General features: G+C 37.9%; 1 long non-coding RNA gene across 1 annotated transcript in view; it reads left to right on the top strand.

Annotated features, from left to right (window-relative positions):
* The window catches only part of LOC139356051 (uncharacterized), a 134,253-nt gene that overhangs the window by 44,461 nt on the left and 75,231 nt on the right, over positions 1-14,561 (top strand). The window contains exon 3 of the long non-coding RNA XR_011607425.1: positions 11,628-11,678. This is a non-coding gene — a long non-coding RNA (uncharacterized lncRNA). The remainder of the gene's footprint in view (positions 1-11,627; positions 11,679-14,561) is intronic.

Raw genomic sequence — 14,561 nt, 5'->3', positions numbered from 1 at the left:
TAAAACCCCGGCTCTACTAAAAATACAAAAAATTATCTGGGCGTGGTGGCGGCCGCCTGTAGTACCAGCTACTTGGGAGGCTGAGGCGGGAGAATGGCATGAAGCTGGGAGGCGGAGCTTGCAGTGAGCCCAGATTGCGCTGCTGCACTCCAGCCTGGGCAAAAGTGTGAGACTCCGTTTCAAAATAAAACAAAAAACAAACAAACAAACAAAAAAAAACTAAAGGGAATTTATACAATTCCCTCCAATAAACTAGGAAGTAAAAAGAATTTGGAGGTAGATCTTCAGTTACAAACTGAATATTGAACTCAAATACTGAAATAATATCAAGGGGGATTTATTACATTCTTCATTATTCAGATAGATACACATATTCATCAACAGCAGCAACATTATTAACTATATCCTAGAATACAATGAAGGAAAAATATCAATTGATTAATCTTTATAGTATATCCTCACTCTCAGATTCTAAGAGAGCCTAGGTGCATGGAGTATTTAATATTCATAATATGTCATCAACTACTTTATATTAATATTATTGTTGATGCTGGAAAATTTTCTCAGTTTTCATACTGTGCGCTTAATACTATGCTAGAGATTAAGGTTGAAGTTGGCACAAAAATACTTGGGAGGTTCCATGAGATTGAGAGTCGTATAATCCTCAGTCAAATCCTTTCTCATCAGCCATGTGAACTTAACTAATTAATTTATCTTTTCTGAACCTCAGTTTCTTCATTTGAAAAGAAGGATAATAATGTCATCATCTACTCCAAAAGGCTATTGCAGCTAATGAAGGATATATGTACACTGCTTAGCACAGGGCCCGGAACATAGAACTAACTCGAATTCCAAGCATTTCACTAACCACAACCCAAACCCTGTACTTTTTATTGATTCAGAAATATTTATTGATTGCCTACTAAGGATCAGGTACCATGGTAAATATCAGGAATTTAAAATGTGGACGATACACATTCTCTATTTTTCAAGCACTTAAACCTACTCAGATGAAAGGAGAAAAAATATCAGGACCCCAATGGGGATATGCTCTAAGCCTTTAATGCTATATTCAGAATTGACCCTCTTTTCCCTGATCAGGGAACTGTAAGAAAAACTCCATCTCTCTGAGGAAGAGCTGTCTCTCAGGATGCAGCCTGGTCTCATATAAGATAACTAATTGGCAAACCGCCTCAACTAGTCAATCAGACATACCCTAACAGGTATGAATGCTAATGGTAGAACACAGCATAATAAAGTCATGATGCCAATCTCATTCTACAATAGGTATTCACAATCTGATAAAATATTGAGCTGACCCTTTCCTCTATATATAATCTGACTGCATATATTCATTGTCAATTATTTACTCACAAGAAAATGTCACCAAAATTCTCTTTGACCCAGAAAAAGAGTATCTGTATCATGTGTGACCAACTTTAATTGCATTGTTTCTCCCCAGCACAGATTTCTGCAGTCTGGCAATCACTTCAGGTCCTGAGGGTATTTTAAATGTTACTGTCACTTAAGTCAAAGTATTCAGTCAGCCTCTTTGAATATGGACTAATGGAAATTGTATTTGAATCCACAACTCATGGGTTGAAAGAAGTGCTGAGGGAATGAGATTCTAAATATAAATCTGATAACCTTGGATACAGCTGAAGCATCACTCAGTCCCTTTACTTGATGTGTTCTGCCAATCACAAGGGACAGTGGAGAGAAGCATTGAGAAGTAGAGAATTGGAAGGAATTTTCTCAATTTACAATCTATTCATTGACTTTACTTGGATATACATGAGATATATGAATACATACATAAGAGAATATGAATCATGTATACTGTTTCCACCATTGTATGTTTGGGACCTGATGTAGTCTCTAGTATATCATTGATGCCCAATAATGAACTCCAAGTACAGATCACGACACTGCACAGATGAGGTATTTTTCTTGCAGACAGGTATTCTGAAAACATGTTCACTCTGTCACTTGCTTCTCTCTTCACACTCTTGGCAGCCGAACTTATACAAAGTGCTCTTCAATGCCACCACCCTACCAATCCTCTACTAAACTATTATCTCAATGGTGAAGCTGGACATTCTTCAGCAAGAACACTACTCTAGGGATGAATATATATGGCTCTGTTAAAAAAGAGAGTATATTCATTTGAAGAAGAGTTCAATAAAAAACACCTTTCTTTCTTCATTCATACATTCATTCCTTCATATTTGGGTCTTAAATATGTACATGATGCTTTGTTGATCAACAGTTACCAGTATTTGAAATTTGACTATATTTGCTTTATACTTTCTACGTCTGCTCCTTCTTTCCTTCAGTGTAAAACATCTTAGCAAGTAATAATGTGGTCAGTAGAGGGTCAGCAAAAAGAGAAGGAAGATGAACGCCAAATATGCTTAATCCTTAGACAAGATACCTAAACTCAGGGAAACAGAGTTAGTTCTGCACATAATAGATGATAACTAAATTGTGATTTGTCACAAAGCATTTTGGAGTCCTACAGTCCTGACTATAAATCCTAGCTCAACTACCTAGTGTATTAGTCCATTTTCATACTGCTATGAAGAAATACCCAAGACTGGGTGACTTATGAAGAAAGAGTTTAATGAGCTCACAGTTCCACATGGCTGGAGAGGCCTCACAATCCTGGTGGAAGGCGAAGGTGGAGCAAAGGCACAGTTTGTATGGTGGCAAGCAAGAGAGCGTGTGAGGGGAACTGCCCTTTATAAAACAATCAGATCTCATGAGATTTATTCACTATCATGAGAACAGCCTGGGAAAAACCCACCCCCATGATTCAATTACCTCCCACTGGGTCCCTCCCATGACACATGGGGATTATGGCAGCTACAATTCAAGATGAGATCTGAGTGAGGACATAGCCAAACCATATCACCTAGTAACTGTGCAAACTTACACTAGTAAATTTTTCTCTCTGGGTCCCAGTTTCTTGTAAATTGGGTTTACAGTAATCTCTCTCTTATAGCATTTTAACAGGAAATTATTTGAGAGACCATGAGTTACGGTCTTTCACATTCAGTATGAATCAATAAGTCAAAAAAGGAAAACAAATGGTAGTCCCCTTCTATTTATTTCATTCTTCATTTATGAACACAAGTTGTATTAAACTATCCAGTCTCTGGGACACATACCCAGTGAGGTACATAAGACAGCTGGTCTGGAACAGGAGTCCTTGTGCTCTGTGTTGATAAAAGATAGGTTTTATCCATGAGAAAGAATCTATCTGGGAAGTTCTATAGTACAAATGCCAGACTCATTATCCATAACACTGAGCCAAAGAACCTTGAACACTCAACACTAAGTGCCACCTTGGCTTCAGAAAGAGAGGAAGTGTTTTGTTCCATAGTACATACATGGCACACCTGGTCACATGCCAAGTGTTCTCTTTAATGTCCCCAAAACTCTAATGATTCTGAACATGAAAACATGTATCGATCTGCCAAAATCACTAATGACCAAAAGCAAATAAGAGGAAAATAAGACCACTAAAGCAAGCCAACCAAATTTTGGATCTTGCCCAGATGTTAAAGAAGTGCCAAGTGATTTCCCCACAGGTCACACCTGCTTAGTTAGCAACAATAAAAGCTTTCAGAAGATAAGAGGGAAATTAAATAGTTACAGATAAATGATCTAACAATTTTGTCTCAGCCAGAGAAGGGACAGGATGCAATTTAATAACATGATCACAAGTAGAATTGTAGGTTAATGACCTTGCGCTTTGTAATTTAATGGGACACACATAGTACCAGGCTGAAAGTAAATGGATTGTCAAACGCAAATGCATATACTGGTGTTTTATAAATACATTATTATAGCACTAATTGCAATTAAATTGCCATGGTTTAATATGGCCTAGTAATTAAGTCATAGGTGGCTTGCTGCCTGGTTCTTGCCTGAACCTGGCAACAAAGAAAACTATTTGACTCAGCTAAAGTAGTTCTGAATATACCTTCAAACTTTTGCATGGCAGTGGAGGTCCAAAGGAATCCCAGCTCTACACTTAAGGGTTAATTCTGTTCCCCCCTTGCCTTTTTAAATGAATATTTACAAAGAAAAACAATACCAAAGTAAATTGGGTTAACTTGAACTCTTCTTGTGTCTCAAGAAATATTGTCAATTCTGACTCAGGCTTCTCCAAAAATGGTTTTTCCCTTAAAGCTTAAGGTGCCTCTCCGGTTAGCTAGTTTCACCACCCATATATTCCTTGGTACTGAAAGGAGAATGCCTTTGTCAGAAATGTCACTACAGTTGTAAGTGTTGGTTATATATAAAGCTTCCATGGGATCCCTTTGGGTCATCTGTCCCTGTCTGTACTCCCATGGCTCCTGTGTTTAACCATGTCAATGTACTGTTTTCTCCATATTTCAATCATTTATTTATGGATATATGTATCCATTTTCCTGAGGGTAGAACTATGACCCTTTGTATATTTCCAGATCCTAAAATATGCTGTGTACTCAAATATATTGGTTGTCCATGAAGGAAAAAAAGAAAGTAAAGCTAATTCACAGCATATCATAATCACTAAGAGCCCATATGTAATAATTAATTAAACCAATTCATACTCATTTTAGTGTCTGCCAACTCCAAGGGTTTTTGAAGATATAAACACAGGTACATGATAATTCCTGCCTTCAAATGAAGTACAGTCCACTTACCAAAAAGAATACCCATATTAAGGTAGAATCACTTTTTGTCAGACACTGCTCTGAAAACAATATGAGCTCTTCAGTCCTCACAATGATGCTGTTATTGTACTATTAGTATCCTTACTTCATATATGACAAAATGCACACCAAGTTGAAGAAACTTTCCCAAGTCCTCTCCACTGGTAAATGAAACAGCCAGCCTTCTGTCCCAGGCTAGCTGGCTCCTGAGCCTACATATATAATTACTGCAAGATTTAACTACAAGAATACTCTGTTTAAAGTATTAAATAGAGTATTTAAAGGAAGCAAAGGTCAATAATCTTTAATGCATTGGGGCAACTAAAGACAGTGTCAGAGCAGAAGTAGTGTCTCCAAGGGTGGGCGGAGTCAGATGGAGAAAGGAGTTGATGAGTAAGGAAAGTGAGAATGGAGTCAAAGGTGAACATGGCATGGTCAGAGCAAAGGGCTCAGGTGGACCACAAGGAAAGACAAAGCTGTAGTTAAATTGTGGAGGACTTCACCATCCATGCTGAAGAAACCTTCAGATGTTGTTGACATCTGATCTTTGCAACCAGAAAATTCTGGTCACTTGGCCCATCTTTAAGCTAAATTTCTTGACTGAACACCCACTAAAGCAGTAACATTTTATTCTCCCCAACTTTGTCATGTGGTCACTCAAATAAGGTTAAAGCAGCAAGTAGATAAACTCTGCCCTCCCTTTTCATGCCTTGTCACACAGAGTAAGTCTAAAAAGCGTGAGGGCAGGTATATTCCATCATAAAAGGCCAGAACATAGAAGCTGCTTCTTTTCTCCTTTGCAGACGTTTCACTGGGAGAGTTTCTGCATTTGCTAGTGCTTGATATGTCAATGCTGACTTCTTTGACTGAGGCCACAGGTTTTGGATAAACCAGGAAGTAAAATGCTTGGGCACTCATTTCATATTGTTAGTGTCCTCCCAAATCTACTTTGGCAGATGATGAATATTAGGAACAAAACCTGTTTCATGCATCACTATTTTAACTGACAAGGTATTTTATTAAATTAGGGTAATGAGTAATGGGGATGTTTTTAAACTTCATCAGTTATAAATAATCTCTTGTGTAAAGCACACACAACAGGCATCTCTTACCCGGTATCAGTCAGGTTGATGTCTCTATAAGGACTGGATTTCTGGGTTACTCTATGACCAAATTCCATCTTGCTGATCCAAGCTCCATTCTACTAAAAACCACAAATTCTTGTGCTTAGCCTCGACTCATTGAGAAGAACACATTCCCACAAGATAGACCCTGACCTTCAGGAAGCCCCTGGGAAAATTTTAAACCCTTGAGACCAATTTCTCTGGAAAAATCACAAGCAGAAAGAGAGACCTGCAGAGCTGTCCAAAAGATGGTGGCTAACTAGGAGTCTTAGATATATGAACAGTCTAAGCATTTCAGATCAACACTATTATCAACTAGGCTAATGATAGGCTAAATGTGTAGGCTAATGATAACAGCAAAGGCATTATAACTCTAATTTGGGTGCTCTACTATACGCTAGGCAGTGTTAGGTACTGCATCCCACTTAATTCTCATTACAATCTTGGGAGGTGATTATTATTACATTTTCACCTTTCTAGATAGGGAAACTGAGCCTCCAAATGATAAAATAATTTGCCCATATGGCATGCAATAGAATTTGCCAGGGTTAATACAATATGTCTCTAAATTATGTGGTTGTAAGCACCACCCAGTAGCTAGTTCACCAATCTACCAACATTCATCAATGTAGAACAGGGGTACATCTTCCAGATGACCCAGTATTTTTATTGAAGGTCCTCTCCATCATGTACAGATTTGGAAATAACTAAATTCATCTGCCAAACTATTTACCATAGGCCTAAGAGTGCATTGATTTAGCCTTGCTGGATTTTCTTTAAATTAAATTATTTTGTTTTTGAAGAGAGTTCACAGAAGAGTAGGGATTGACTCTTGAAATCCTCAGCAGAATTAAAAAGAATTTTTGGATTATCCTCAGATATCTGTTGGATCCTAAGTAAAATATATAAGAGAAAACAGCATATGAGCAGGGAACAGTCTATGCTCACTGTATAAATGAGGTCCCAAAACAAAGTAACCTGATTTATTTGTTCTGTTGTTTTTCTGAAAATAACTCTCTTCAGAAAAATGGTCTTATTTGATAAAAGGGGATAATTTTTTTGCTTATTCATTCATTTATGTACATAGGTATGGATGTTTATACATACATGTATATGTGTGTGTGTGTGTATATATATGTATGTTTGTGTATATGTGGGTGTGGGTGTGTGTGTGTGTGTGTGTGTGTGTGTGTGTATATATATATATATCTATATATATATATTTTCCCCCCTATGTTCCAGACATTTTCAGTGACTAAGAATAATAACTATCTTGCTCTTTCTCTTTTTCTTCCTCCTCCCCATTGTCACATACATTTGAAACTTTAAGGGGAATTTGATCTTTATTAGCTTATTTTTTCCTCTCAACAACCATGTAGAAAAGGTAGGCTGATTATGACCAAAAGGTCTTAATGTTTCCCTAAGCTTGATCAAACTTTCAACAGGTAGCCTCATAACTACAGGCCTCTGACCTACATTTTCTTTGAGCATTCAATTTAGAAAACTTGGTATTGGTAATTCTTTCTCTGCCACTTTGAGTTGGAAATCTTCTCCCACCTCTTGCTGGTTTTACAACCCAGGATTATCTTTCTGGAGGAAGTGAAAGCCATCCTTTTGAAATGTAATCATCAAGGACGATAGTGCCCCTAGATCGCATCTCTATGGAAAGGTAGGGGGCTTTGATCAGTGCCAATGAGAAAACACAGATGGCCTGATCTTATGGAACAGTCTACCCACTAACATCCTTCAGTATTCTTCCCCTAGCTCACGCCAACACTTAAAAATTCTTCTGGCCTTGTTTCATCAGAATTGACTTCAATATGCAATAGTCTTGAATTAAGTTTCCTTTGCCTTTTTAATTCTGTTCAGCAAAATTTTTCTTTGGCAGTTATTGTCACTGCTGTTCCACAGATGTGGAAACAGATTCTGAGAAAGTCAAGAATTCGCCCAAGGACACAGAACTGGCAATTAATAGAAACAGATACAGAATTTGTTTTGCTCCCAGTGCTCTTTCTGCAGTAGCTAAGGAAAATGGGGCAAATGGAGAAAAAGAGACCTCAGAAGTCAGGCGTTTCAGACACTTAAAAGCTGGGGATGAAACTGCTTTTGCAAAAATTATAACTGGGAAATTATGACAATGAAAGAGAACTGACTTTACCTACTCCCTCTTGCTTCTAACCTCCAAACTGTCCTGGTTCATTTTGGGGCGTCAGCCATATTAGCTTTGGAAGGAACTTGATTTATAACTTTGAAACAAAGACAATAACAGCCTTTTCCAAAAACAAACCCTCTTCTTGTCTGGGGACTAGATTGCCTTTTCAGGACTAAAAAGTTAGTCATGAGATGAGAAATTGTGGTTTAGGAGTCACTGCTGAAAAACCTGAGATCAGTGCTTAAGATATTTTGCAGACCCTGGATTCTGATGTACCACCCAGATGGATAAACTGGCTCATCTGGTCTTGAGGCCACCCCCCCCAGGGACTGACAGCACAACAGGATAGCTTTAACTCTCTATGATTTCATTTTTGTCCTGACCAGTCGGCACACCCCCTTTCCCAACCCCTACTCACCAAATTATTCTTTAAAAAGCCATCCTCAAATTTTCAGGGAGACTGATTTGAATAATAATAAAACTCAGTCTCGCATACAGTTGACTCTATATGAATTAAACTCCTTCTCAATTACAACTTCCTGTCTTGATAAATCAGCTCTGTCTAGGCAGTGGGCAAGGAGAACCTGCTGGGCAGTAACAGGAGTGTTGATCCTTTCTGTCTGGGTCATCTCCTGCTTATACCCACATCTTGTGAATTAGAATCAAAGGAGAGAGAGAGAGTATGTGTGTGTGTGTGGTGTGTGCCTGTTTAGATGCACAAACAATATGTATTTTGTTTTGTTTTGCTTACGTGGGGGTGGAGAAAGTAAGGTAATCCTAAAGTCCTCTTCTAAGACGTAAGTAATGGCTAAATGTGGAATATGAGCAGACTAAGTTTGCTTATATGGAACATGGACTAAAACCCTTCTTATATCCCCTTTTTACCTATTTCAGTGACTAGGGAACACAGTGCTCTGAATATTTTGCAGATCGCCTTGTTGGGAAGATGAGGAAGCAGAGCAGAGGTGATGAAGGGTACTTTACGATCTTTATTAGCCAATAATGACAATATTGTGTTAAAGCCGGCCTATAACAAAGGCAGTTTCATAGCACAGGCTTTGCGTGTGGGATATGCAACAATTCATTTCTTACCATATAGTGATCCATTAACGAGTGGAGGAAGGGAAGAGTGCAGCAATGTTTTTAGGGACAATTTTAGAATTATATTAAGCAAACTGATCACAGGAACAGACCAATGAATCATATAATCACATGTCTTGACTCTAATAATTCTAATTACTTCAGAAAGAGCTGTTTAAGATAATGATAGTGACTCATGATTGCCAGGTAGTATCCATCTTTGGGGTACAAAATTCAGAATAACAACTTTCAATATTTTTATTCTCAGAATGCTAATCTGAAATTAAGTAGAAGAAATTGATGTTATTGTAACTTGCCTGGGACAATTCTGATAGCTAAAGCATGCTTTAGACAAACAATTAGAATTTGAGAGTTTAATTGGTGCTTGCAACTAGGTCTGCATTATGAGGACACCAGAGGTATATTTTAAGGTTTCTGCCCATTAAAACTTATGTTTTAAAGGAAGAGACACATCTTAGACATAGCTTCATCATGCACACGCAGAAAACTCAATCAGTGGTAGGTGTTAATCATTCATTGTTTTGAGTATATGCCCCAAAATTCATCACACCTAGGTTTATATTCATCTTGGTCACTGTGTTTTCTTAGGTAAACTATTCAATCTCTCTGAAATTTTATCTCCTTTTCTATAGAAAAAAGATAATGGTATTAGCTACCATATACAGTTTTGTGACAGTTAAATTAGATAAGACAATGAAAAGGCATAAGACAGCATCTATAGTGAATGATCAATAAATATTATCCATCACAGTTATTACTAATAAATAAAGATAAGATAAAAGGCAAGGCAGAGAATGCCTAGGTGAAGCACATGGTGTGTATTGGAAGCAACATCTTAAGAAAGTATTACGCCAGAGCCAAGAGGATGAACTGAAATTTGTCAGTCTAGACAGGGCTAAGCAAGAGAATACCTTCCCTTGAAGTCCAAGGTGTGTGCAACCAAGGGAAACAGATGAAAGGAGGAATTTAAAGCAAATGGTGAAAATTAGACCTTGGAATTAATTATTCGCTGGCATACATGCAACTCAGGTGAGTTTTTAGAGACTAGGTTGATGCAAAAGCAACTGTGGTTTTTGTCATTCCTTTCATGGCAAAAAAAATGCAATTACTTTTGCAGAAAACTAATAGTTCCTCCAGTCATTGGGCTTCAGTGATGGTAGGAGAAAAGACACAAGAAAATATAAAGAGCCAATTATTATTTATTTATTTTTTTTAGAATTCTAACCATTACTTCCTCCTCTTCCTCTTACTGCTGGGCTCATTTATTTTTATCATAACAACCTCTTCCTTGGAAAAAGACTATGACTATTAGGCCCCTGGCTGTACTTCAGGTCTATTAGTGCTCCTTACCAAGTAGTTGACTATCTGAGGACAAGCACAATTTGGTGCCAGAGTAGTTGTGACACATTTGAGATTAACTTTGGTACCTACTATTTATGCACCTAACAGAGGGCTCCTCCCACTCACAGCTCCTACAGAATGATGATTTTAACATAGTCAGTTCACTTTGAATACGTTAATTGGCTTAGAGACGGACATCTAACTATGGGTGGACCATCCATAAAATGTCTTGGAAAGAAAAGCAACGGCAAAGAGACTCATAGTTTGGGAATATGAACTGGAAGACACAGATGGCAATTTCAGATGTTGGGGTTTCAAAGTCATGTAATCTTGAAGCTGAGGCTGCCATTTCCATCCTAGATGCACATAGAGTTACAAACGAGTAGAATCTAGGAAAAAGGTAATGAGGAGAAACAGAGAAGAAAGAGTACATGTGCAGAGTTAACCCAGAGAAGACAGGGAAAGGTGAAATGGAGAGAGTACCACGAAGCAGAACTGCCCTTCTAGATATTTGATTCTTGATCTTCCTAAGGCCTAGTGTTGAGCTGTTTTCAGAGTGTGCTGCAAACTCTCTGTGGCTGTATAATGATCCCTCCCACTGTCCCTTTTATTTGAGCTTGTCTTTCTTACCACAAAAATGAACCTAACTAGGAGAGAAACCTTATGTTCTCTGCAAGCAAAGAGCTGGAGGAACCAACTGAACACAAATTTGCTTTTTTTTCTCTAAATTTTCACATCCATACTGGCCAATGTTATGAGAATGACCCAGATAAACTATAAGCAAAAGCATCGTAACCACTGGAAGGGTCATGGGACAGCCATTTTGAATGTAGTCCAGCTCAGTGAAGACAGTGCCTTTTCCTAGGTAGGTCTATCACTAATGCAGTAGGAGCCTCATGGCTCAGGGGAAATAAGCAGGGACTGGACAGCGCTGCAGACCACAGTTTAAATCTGACTCCTCCACTTACTGTGTTATCCTGAGAGAACTAGTTTACTTCTTGGAGAATCAGTTTCTGCATCTGTGAAACTGAGATAGTGACATCTAACTTACATAGATTTGGAATAGACCTGATATAATAGTGTCCATGCAGCTTCCAATACAATTTCTGCCATCAGTTTGAAAAAATTTTGCATTTTTTTTCTTGCTGGACAATTTGTCAAGCTGGGTGTAGACTGGATTTCAGTCCCAATTTACTTTTTCAGCTCTGTCCTCTTCAATAATGGTGCATGGTGACTCTCAATATGAGATACGAGGTAAGTAGCGATTATCATGTTTTTGTGGGTGATTTATATCAGGAAAACAACATAGATTCACTTAAGGAAGTTGAAACTAATGTTTTCCCTCAGAGAAGGTTACATAACTGGAAGAGTAGCTTGGATAAAAATTTTAAAAAGAGGAATCACAAAGTGTTTCAGCCAGTTAGGAAAATCAGTACAGATCAGTGAGCTGTTGAAAGAATGAATTACTTCTCATTGGTTATAATGGAAATTGGTTTGCACTTACCTATTTTGTATTAATTTTTTAACCTGATGTCTGACTAAATGTCACCCTAAGCACCAAATCAGAAGCCAGTTGACAAGCGAAGAAAACATGTCCCAGACTTCCAAAGATAGGCTACCCACCAAGAAACAGTTTATCTCTATATAACGCAGAGTGCATAATTGAAAATGACATTAAATGAGGAAAAAGTCCCATCTAATTTTATGAACATGCTAGATACATTTTGCTGACAGATTTGTGGATTATAACTGGCTGAAGTCCTTCTGTTTAAATGTTCACTTGTTTCCTTCGAAGACAAGAAAATCAGTTAATCTTAAGGCCCTTTGAATGATCTTTCCCCAGAACTTAATGGATTTGAAATTTGTCTGAGAGGAATTCATTCAATCTGACGCAATGCTACAGATGGTAACCATCTGAAGCTCTGAGTTGTAGAAATTCTAAAAAGTGACACAGACCTCCCCAAATTGTGTTGTACATGGAGGTTAGAAATAATTAATGCATTCCAAGTTAGAAATAGGAGGGAGGCATTATTTGCAATCCCTGATCTTGTTTGAGAGATCTTCCTTACAAAATTGCTGAGTGACTCAAACTCCAGGATACTGTGACAAGTGCTTAGTCCCCCTGTGTTCTTTCTATACCTTCCAGGAAAGGTGGAAATAAAAGAACTCAGAACCATATAATTCTTATCTTCAAAGCAAGGGGGACAAGACAGATAAAAAGAGTGCCTTAAGTAAACACTGAAAATTTGTTTAAAAGTATCATCTAAAAGACAAGTCAGAAACAATGCTTTTACTTCCAGGTTTGGCCGATGTTAAAAAGTTTCACAGTTATCAAGTTCAGGAAAAGCTTCAATTTAGTATTGATAATCATGAAAAAGCCAAGAATGTTTAATATTGCACTACTGCATTATCTTGTTTTTATTTATTCAACCCACATACTTTATCCCAACCTCTATAAATGTTTAAGCACAATAAAGGAAAATAGGAATAAGATTCCTGTGAGATAGGTCTGAAAATGGGTAGCAAATGGCCTAAAGTACATTAAGCTCTGAATAAAATGGTCTTCCCTTCTTCCTCACATAGGACATCTTGATTCTGTCTTAGGGATTCCTTGTAAGTCTGGTAGAAGGGAGGTGGCTAATCCTTCCCAAAAAAAGAACTAGTCCTGAAGAGTGTCTGAGTCTCTGATACAAAGCTGTTCTCTCAGTAAGAGTGAATGGCACATCCAATACTCAAAAACACTCAACTCATACGGGAGGGTAGTGAGGGGAGATGCCCGATAATCCTCCATCAGGATCAGTCTTTTGTGCCTACAGCCAAGAACTACACATGTCCTCCACTAAGTAAAAGTGATTTTTTAGAATCCTAAGAACTAAACAGACAAGATTTTGAATCCTATGGGACATAGTATAACTTTCTCTGACCCATAGTTTATTATTCAAGTGGAGCAAAAATTTCTACTATGTAAGACTGAAGTAAAGAATAAAAGATAATATGAGAAGATATTAATATAGTGCCTGGCACTTGGTACATATTAAATGGGTAAAACAGTAAGTTAGTAATATCTCCATGTAAATCAGGATACTAGAGATGAGAGGAGATTTCTGGGGAACATGGAAGCCCGGCTGATGATGAAGAAGACTCAGTACATTAAGAAGTGGTAGGACTTCCAAAAACAAATTTTGCTAAATATTCAAAATTCCACAAATAGTCAGAAGTATAATATTCTTTAAGAAGAAATAAAGTCAGCCATCTTTACATTACCATTATCTTATTCTCTCAAACGTGGGCTGAAATAAAAATAGTCCAGTGGCCTGATGTTAGAATACTGGGCACCAGAAGCTGTATGATAACTCAAATTCCAAACTCAACAGAAAAAACACAAATGTTCCAGATTTTTTTTCCAGACAGGGTCCTGCTCTGTCACCCAGGCTGGAGTACAGTGGTGTGATCACCACTTACTGCAGCCTCAACTTCCTGGTGCAAGTGGTTCTCCTACCTCAGCCTCCCACCTCATCCTTCCAAGTAGCTAGGACCACAGGTGTACACCACCAAGCTCAACTAATTTTTTTAAAATTTATTTTTGTAGAGATGGGTCTCCATATGTTGCCCAGGCTGGTTTCAAATTCCTAGGCTCAAACAATTTTCCTCCCTCAGGCTCCCAAAGTCAGACATCATTCTTGATGAGAAAAAAAAAAAAAGGAAAAAAAGAAAAAAATGGGAAGAAGAAAATAGTATTCAGTCTTGAGAGCAATTCTCTGGCTTTTAGCTCCTAGCATCAAAGTAATCTGAGTTTACTGAGGCTTTTTAAACAGCCCATGTATGTTTCTGTTTTCAAATACCTGCACACATTCCTCCAGACTGGAGAGATTTTAGGAACACAAAAGAAGAGATCATGGCTCAACTTTTGTAATATGTAGTCACATGGCCTAAGTTTGAATACCAGGTTGAACTCTGATTAGCATGTGACTTGTGAAGACACTCAGCCCTCTAAACCATGGATTCCTTCTTTATAAGGAGGACAAATACTATTACCCACCTCATAGGGCTGAGGTGAAGGTTCTAATGGGATGTTGCATATTCAATTCTATGCCAAAGGCTGTTCATGATTAGTACCTGTACTTCGTGTTTTTGATT

Source organism: Macaca nemestrina, chromosome 9 (assembly GCF_043159975.1).
Source record: "Macaca nemestrina isolate mMacNem1 chromosome 9, mMacNem.hap1, whole genome shotgun sequence".
Taxonomy (NCBI): Eukaryota; Metazoa; Chordata; class Mammalia; order Primates; family Cercopithecidae; genus Macaca; species Macaca nemestrina.
The sequence above is the reverse complement of the archived record's forward strand: the minus strand, read 5'-3'. Positions and strand labels throughout refer to the sequence as shown.